This window comes from Bactrocera oleae, chromosome 4 (assembly GCF_042242935.1).
Source record: "Bactrocera oleae isolate idBacOlea1 chromosome 4, idBacOlea1, whole genome shotgun sequence".
In the NCBI taxonomy this organism is placed as follows: domain Eukaryota; kingdom Metazoa; phylum Arthropoda; class Insecta; order Diptera; family Tephritidae; genus Bactrocera; species Bactrocera oleae.
Window position 1 is genome coordinate 52990155 of NC_091538.1, and position 8529 is coordinate 52998683.

Genomic DNA, 8529 nt, shown 5'->3' on the forward strand with positions numbered 1-8529 from the left:
TACTTTTATTATAAAAATCGATTAACTAGCCCTTGAATATGCTTCAAGGAATTTACAACTTTAATGGCCGCGAAGAAAATTTACAGGTATTATAAGTGGTAAATACATACAGTCAAATTGGTAATAAGTTTATCAGTATGTATCGAAGTCGCCGATAGTAGGAAAGTTAATTTAAGAATCATTTATTATCAGAAAAAAATTTCACTCAGTAATTTCTATAAAAAATTCTCTAGCGACTTACAAGTTCTTGAAGATAAATATATACGACGACGCCAACTTAATTTAGAGGTTATTCGCTCACACATTATAATCATTAATCTCGATATTGTTTTTAGTCTTAATAACCATATATAATATATTTTTGGTGGAAAGGTCAAAGAGGAATAATGCTTATCCTCTCATATAACTGGTTGAGGGAGAAATCGAATATGTTAAATAATAGGTTAAATTTAATAAATTAAATTATGGTAAGTTCGCCCCATTTTTGGCATTAGATCTAAGCATTACTCCGTAGCGTAGTATCAACTAAGTATAATATACTATAATCATAATATTTTGTTTTGCATTTCAAACTTCAAGAACGCAATCTTATTGTTATTAGGCCAGTCCAGAAGTCTTTGAAAATGGTGAAAAGTGAAAAAATCCGAGAAAGTCGAAATTCATTGAAAAAGTAAGATAAAATAAAATATAAAAAAATTTTGCGCGTAATTTGATGTCGGGAAGAGGAAGGCTAGGTAATTTTTAAGGGTAAAAAACGATTTCTCTCCATTACTGGCCAAACTACGTGTCCTATAGAAAAAAGTTATATATCAAAGTTGTAGGTAATTCAAAGATTCACTGATTTTATTTCAACACGCTTTTCACATAACCGCATAATTCATATGAAAAAACAGCTGTGAATCTGGTCTACAAAAGAAAAGTTTAAAAATGAACTGTGGTAAATCAAAATTTTCTTAATAACTTTTTTAAGCTTAAATTTATAGTTTAATATTATTTAATTTAAAAAAAAATATGATTTTTGCCTATACAAAATTCCGAGAATACTCTCGCTCTGCTTTCAAATAACCATTTAGCAGACATCTGACATACTGTGTCTCTACTATAGGAAGGTATGGGCGATGTGGGACGCTCGTTGAGCCATTACTTTCTGTACCCAATCTCAACATCTTCAATAATTATATAATATTTTCTTAATTTTAAATACTTCTTGAATAGATTAATTTACTGCTCTTTCGAACCAATTTCTTAAGTAGCGTTCAAGTCATAAAAGGTAACTGAGCTTAAGTTGTCATAAGCGTCGAATTCATACCCTTAGAAGTCAAGCAAGTAGAGAAATAAGGTACGGTTAATTTATGTATGTTGAGGACCAAATGCCGGTAACCTTTATCAGAATTTGAAAATCTTAAAAAGATGTTCATGCCTCGTAACTGTTTTTCTTTTAAATTATGTTTCTTTATAATTCGTGACATTACAAAAACAATAGAACCTCAGTTGAGAATGAGGGTCATTAGTTGTTTCCCTCTTACTACAGTTGGATAACACTATTTTCATCTTTATAAGCCCATTTGATAACAATAAATCGAGAATTCCGCTAATAGTATTTTCAATAGCTCGTTTATTGTATATTTAGCTTTAATAATTCCATTTTAAAACTTAAAATAATATATATCAGATATAATAGGCTAAACGCGAATAGTTTTCTCACTTTCCTTACGTATGCCGTTTACAAGTCTTTTTACTTCCATCTTTATTTTTGTGGGTGTCGCCATATGTGGTTTCTTCGCTTGCTTCCTAATATTCTCTTCTTCCCACATTAGTTCAGTGTAAATTGGAAAGCTTAATATGTTCCGAGTTGAGCGCTCTCTTGGCGTGCTGGTAGAGATATTATTTTGTATTCTCGCTTTTAACATGGTTTATAGAAATTTTTAAGTAATTTATAGAATTATCGAAATAATTATTGAACCGACTTGTCTAGTAACAAGCGAAGTGTTCTAGCTCTAAACTGTAACTGAGTCGAAAGTAAGATAATTGGAGGTTTTTATACCCTTGTAGATATACAGGTAGCGAGTTAAGGTAAGGTAAGTTTATACAGAGCAATGGGAGTTGTATATTAACTCAAGGTGAAACCGTTTTTAAGCAGGTAAAAGCTTTTATAATATTTTTTATGAGTGATTACTAGTTTAGTAATAAATCGAAATTTTTCGGTTTCGTCAATGAATTAACAAAGGAAAATATTCTACCGCTTAATTACATTCCTTAAATGATTTTTATTAGGCAAAAAATATTTTTGGTTTTATAGACTCGCCCTGCTTCGGAGCCTGCCTGTATATTGAAAAAATTAGGGAGTTCCGGATTGGTCACACATGTTCGATGTTCGTGGATGTATTATTTTGTATCTTCATTCGCCACATTTTTAATAGTTATATTTTCTATATTCTATAGAATTTTTGAAATAAATCCCTCATGATTGTTTTGAACCAACTTCTCTAGTAGCTTATTGAGCGTTCAAGTTGTAAAATGTAAGTGGGCTTGGGTTGCCACATGCACCGAAAGTTATATCTTTAAGAGCAAATTGGGTAAAGAATTCAGATGTGATTGATTTAGATAAAGTGCCTAAAGATCACTAATTAAACCAAGATCATTTATCATGACCTATCCGATTTATGAAATTATTATTATTATATATATTATTATTATTGATACCAGTAAATACAAAATGGTGTAATATATTATTAAATTTATGACAAGTACAAATAGAGGTCGAAGTGGCAATAAAATACTAAAGAAATTACAAAACAAAATAAATATATTTTAAGCAAATAACAGATATGTGTAGATGTAATAAGGTTATAATAATGCGATTCTAAAAATTATTTTATACCGTAGCGTTAAAAACATCTATTCTAGAAAGATCTTCCATATTAATAAAGTAATAAAAAGTTAGAGTTCCCTAAACCCGATTTTGCAATTGCATGTGGTTAATTTATAGTAGTGATGGTCTTCTTTCCGATTTCGAGTGCTTTTGTTAAGCTAAGGTATATATATATATACTTCGTATATGGGGTGCTGGAGAAGAAATGTCGAATAACAGAGCGAATTCCCTTTGATCTCTTCATCACCAATCAGTGGCGCTAAGCCTGAGGCCAGATATTGGAAAATATCATAAGCTTCGAGTTCAATCTGGGGACTACTTCATATATTCGGTTTTACAAAGAGAAATATTTTATGTGTTCTCTATTAGCCTATACCCCCATCCTTACTAAGCATATAAACATTATTTACTATTTAAATATAGTAAATTTTTTATAACAATATTTTAATTTTTTCAATAAATATGATAAAAATTTAATTTTCAGTAAACCAATTTTAATAATTTATTATTACATGCTAAACTTATTTTGGTAACTTATTAAAAATAACATAGGAATAAAACTTATAATATTATATGTATAGAGACTAAAGGCGTATAATTCTCTCGCTCTCCTTTCGTATGCCATTCACCAGTCGTTTGACATCCCGTCTTACTTTTATAGGTGTCACTGTTGATGTTTTCTTCTCTTCTTTCGTACGATCCTCTGCTTCCCGCATTCGGTCGGTGTAGATTGGAAAACTAAATGAGTTTCGGCTTGGTCGTTGTTGTGGGGTGCTCGTTGAGATATTATTTTGTATTCTCATTCTCAACATTTTCAATAGAATTATTTTTGGAATTAAATATTTCCTTTTTAAAAAGAGTTTTTGAAATTATTGCTTCAGAATTTTACCCAACTTCTCAGTTAGATAGCTGATTATTTCAGTTCTGCAACGAAACTGAGTTAAAACTGTCATAAGCACCGAATTTATACCACTCAAAGTCAGACAGGTAGATAGTTGAGGTGACATTAATATATGAAGACTACCTAAAGGCTTAATAAAGCCCTAAACTATTTTCGGGTACATGGCCGAAAAGAAATATATTTTGCGTTTAAAAACTTTTCAATTTAATATGAAACAAAGCAATAACATACTTTTATTGTCGAAGGTTGATATATTTAGTTCTGTCATGAGAAACCCGAGATGATAGGTAGCAAATTATTTTAACCTTAGAATTATAAACACTTATTTAAATAATATTTACACGCTTATTAAGTAATAAATCGTTGGATTTTCATAAACCTGCATATATGTTATATAATTATCTTTGATAGCCAGTTTTTTCATTGCTACCACGTCTATTTACCATATGTCATATACATATATGTTTCCTATGATTCCATATGAGTAATATCAATCGGGAGCGTTATCCGAATAAAAATTTGCAAAATTAAAGCTTCTATGACATCACGTTCAAAAGTCGAAAGTTGTCGAAATTGGAGTATAACTTTTCGAGGCCACAGATACCGAATATATGGACCACTATGACTGATATTTTACCGAAAAATTCGGTAATAATCTGATATATATTATTGAAATTCTTAGAGAATATTTTCCTTATAACCGTGGGCACTTGTGTCAAAAATGAATTAAATCAGTTCAATACTTCCCCTAGCAAACTTAATGCCAATGTGTGAGTTCTACAAGTATTCTTAAAGTTGCTAAGAAAAATTTTTCCAAGTCTACTTAAGTAATGGCAATAGTTAATGCAATCAGTCGAGTTCTCCCCTAACCCCACGGTACGGTTACACCCAAATTTAGAGCTTCGATATATGATTTATATAGAACTTAAAAACTAATATAATATTTAGTCAAATATAAATGTGTAAACACAGTATTTCCCAGCCAAGCCAAACTTCCTCCCCGCTTATCGTAAACCAGCTAAAGCCTCCCTGTGGCTGGAAGAAAGCCACTTTAAAAGCATAACGGCAATAGCGGTTTAACGGCACTTTTCCAATGAATAAGCATAACTGCTTGTATTTAAAGTGAATTTTTTTCTCGTTTTCCTTCGTGTTGCTTTGCCAAGGCTTTAAGTGAAAGATTTTTAGCTGGAAAGTAATAAAAAACTTAAAATACTTAAGACATTAAGTTATATTATGTCATAGGAAATCTCCGTAAAATAATAAGAATTATTGAGAAAAAGATTGAAAAGATAGTAAAAAAGAAGTTGTAAAAAATACTTATAGTGGTTTGCTTTGGGCGATTTGATAGTTCGAAGTTGCTGAGGACAGCGTAAGACCTTCAAATTGAACAGTTCGTCTTTAAACAAACGAAAAATTTATTAATACACAATATGTATTTAACTGTTGAAATGAGCTCCGTCAATAATCTAACAATGTCCTGGATGGCAGGCACTTGAAATTAATGCTACTGTAATGAAGAAGTAAGGTGAAATTGTCATTTAAGGGGGTCAGCCCGTATGACGGCCTGTTTTTGGGGATTTTTCAGAATTTTTTGTTTCTGTAACCAGTAAATAGATAGATCTTTAAGTTTATTAGAATTTATTAACATATATTTCGACAATATAAATGTAAATATTAAGCTAAAAATATTGTGTAGAACCTGAGTTAAAGTGTTCTGAACACCCCAGCCTCAAAAAAACGGGCAGGCACTTCCTTCACGATTCCGGCTGATTGATTTATCCGAAACAAAAAGAAATGAAAACGTTTTAATATGTTTGCCTAAATGCACGGAATGAACTATTATCAAATGAGTACATCAAAAATTGGACTTTTCGTAGATATTTGAAAAAAAAAGATGCGAATTATCCGTATTCTAAACATGTTAGGAAAGCAATTTATAAAATAAAAATTAGTCGATTTTTTGAACTCAAAACAAGGGATGACCCTTAAAAGTAGCTGGAATCAGGAAGGCAGGTACATTTTTTCAGGTTAGTAGGATTGTCTATAACAATTGGCAAGCATCTGTTAATCAAACGTTTTAATTATCTCCGAGTTACAAGTGTTTTTGCAAAAAAACCAAAAGTGAATTTCATTTTTCGATTTTAACAATGGTTAATTTTGTTGAGCAAAGAACCTTCTTCAAATTTTGTTTGAAGAAATAATATTATTATGTGAACGCATTGAAATTATTGCGAAAAGCCTTTAGTGTACAAACTATGGCCAAAAAAAAAACTTTTATAAGTGATACAGTGGGCCGAGAACGCGTTAAAGACGAACCGCGCTCTGGAAGAACATTAACATCTATCGACGAGGGCCACGTCGAAAAAATCAAAGATTTGGTCCTTGTCAACTGACAATTAGACACATTGCTGATAGTGTTGCAATATCATTTTGAAAAATGTTTTGTGTCTCAGCGTTTTGACATAAATTCGATTAAGACGACTTTCTTAAAAAATGGCCAAATAATGATTTTAACTATATCTATTAATATTTACAGAAAGCGTCTGTAGAACGAAAAATCTGAATTTAAATACTCTTTATTTTTATCTTATAATAAACAAATCTGCGCAAATATGCGCTCGAAAATGTCAATTTATGGAGACATCTTTTTCACAATTTACCAATATATCGATAAGCAAGAAATGTGGAGTAAACAAACACACGCAAATGGCTTGTAAATAGACTCATTATGCATATGTACATTGACTTAACGGTTTGGTAATTCAACTTGTCTGTTATGTGTGCATAAATTGTCCATCAAAGTCTGGGTATACATAAGTATATATATAAATATGATATATACACAAACCATATACCTATACATATATAAGTACATATGTCAAAGGTTGCCAACAAAATACCGAAGCAATCGCGCTAAAAAAGCCGAAGTCACAGCAATTTGCTTGGCGTTCCAATAATTCATCAAAAATTAGTGCGGTGGCTTTGGCTGTTCAAGCAGAAAATCATTGTTGTTTTTGTGGTTGTTGTGTGCTTACTTTCGACTTTTTGCTGTCATAAATTATTATGAGTAGAGCTGCTGGCAAGTTTTTTGCAGCCGCGAAAATTACTTTGGAAAATGTTTGCTTTCACTGGCTAAATGACGTGTGTAGAAATAGAAGCGTGTGTGTGTGTGTGTGTTTGTGTATGAAGACTATATGTATGTGTATGAATGCGTACAAGCAATTACGCTCAAGCTAACAATATATACATAAATATATATGTATGTATGTGTCATAATAGCAGTTAAGCAAAAGTTATAAGCTGCTAACTAGCCCACAAGTCTGTCGCACGCCTTTTCCTCTCCCTCCACCCACAATCGATTGTCAAGGCACGTGTGTGCGTTGGGAAATTGTGAATATATTATTTTCACGCCAGACAACTGAACTTAATGAATTCGTACAGTTAGTATAATGCGCGCTAAAGTTGCTGTGAACTTTAGCGTAGCCGCAAAATTGCCGTCTTTAATGCACGGAATTAATTGGCGTTGATATAAAGTGCCCGAGTAGACAAGAAATGTGTGACGCGGCGTGTTTTACGTAAATTATATTCTCGAAATCAATACACGAACATACATTCATATACCTAGTTGATTAAGGTCAATTAAATGTGCTTAATTTATGAATGACTAATGCAAATAAATATTTAATGGCTACTATGAATTGTGGTGCCTAGGTTTAAGGTTGCTTAGAAATAACTCTGGTGAGAAAATTTACTTAAAATTTTAACTTTGAAATTTCGGAATTTAATGTATTAATTTTACTAAAATATCCTACATATTGAGCGATATATACGATATGAAGCCAACCGAAAGCTTGAAACCCTTTTACTACGGTAGTGTTAACTGAATTTCAACCATTTTTGGCATTTCGATGTATTACTACCACAAAATGATATTCAATGAGTTTCATTAGGAAACCACCTCGCAGAGTGTCCGATATATACTGCATAAGATCAACTGGCCGTTTGAAACGCTTATTCTTGGTATATGGTGGTTAGAGGAAGTATTTGCCTGAATTTACCTATTTTTGGCAAAAAGGTAAAAAATCAGCCATTGGCGCTGGGATCCACATATTCGGTATCTGGGGCCTGAAGAGGTTATAGTCAGCTTTCGACAGTTTTTACGCGCGATAGCTCTGTCTTATTGCGATAAAATGATAAATCAAATAATTGAATTTAAAATAGTTATATATCAGAAGTAGGCGTGGTTATACTCCAATTTTACCTATCTTCACTAGTCAATGTAAGAATGTGAAAATATTATTAAAATATACATATTGATATAGGATTTCACCCAAAAGTGGGCGGTGTCACACCCTATGTCCAATTTCGATATCGGTTCAATGAAGCTTCACCGCAATATATAGGAAGTGAAATGTAATGCTTCTGGCGTATTTATTTAGTATGTTATATAGGAAATGGTGTGGGCGAAAATTTTCATGTATTTGTCCTGAGCGAATTTGGTTATTACAGCATTAGTGGTTTGAAAGAAATATACATTAAGCCAATTAGGAGGCGGAGTCATGTCCACTTTTTAAAAGTTTCAAATCCCTTCTAACCCCGATTCATTGAACAAAATAACAATTTCGTATCTTAATTTCCGGCTTAGTTACCTATAACACTTCATAGGTTTTCGAATAACTGCAATTTGTGGGCAGGGCAATAGCCCGATGCCGCCCATATATAGTACCAACCTCTTTTAGGATGTCTTAATTTTAAA

The 8529-nt window shown here is 32.0% G+C and overlaps 1 protein-coding gene across 8 annotated transcripts in view; it reads left to right on the forward strand.

Moving 5' to 3' along the window:
• Nucleotides 1-8529, forward strand: part of LOC106623211 (potassium channel subfamily T member 2) — a 373175-nt gene that overhangs the window by 262619 nt on the left and 102027 nt on the right. The gene's annotated exons all lie outside the window — the stretch shown is intronic.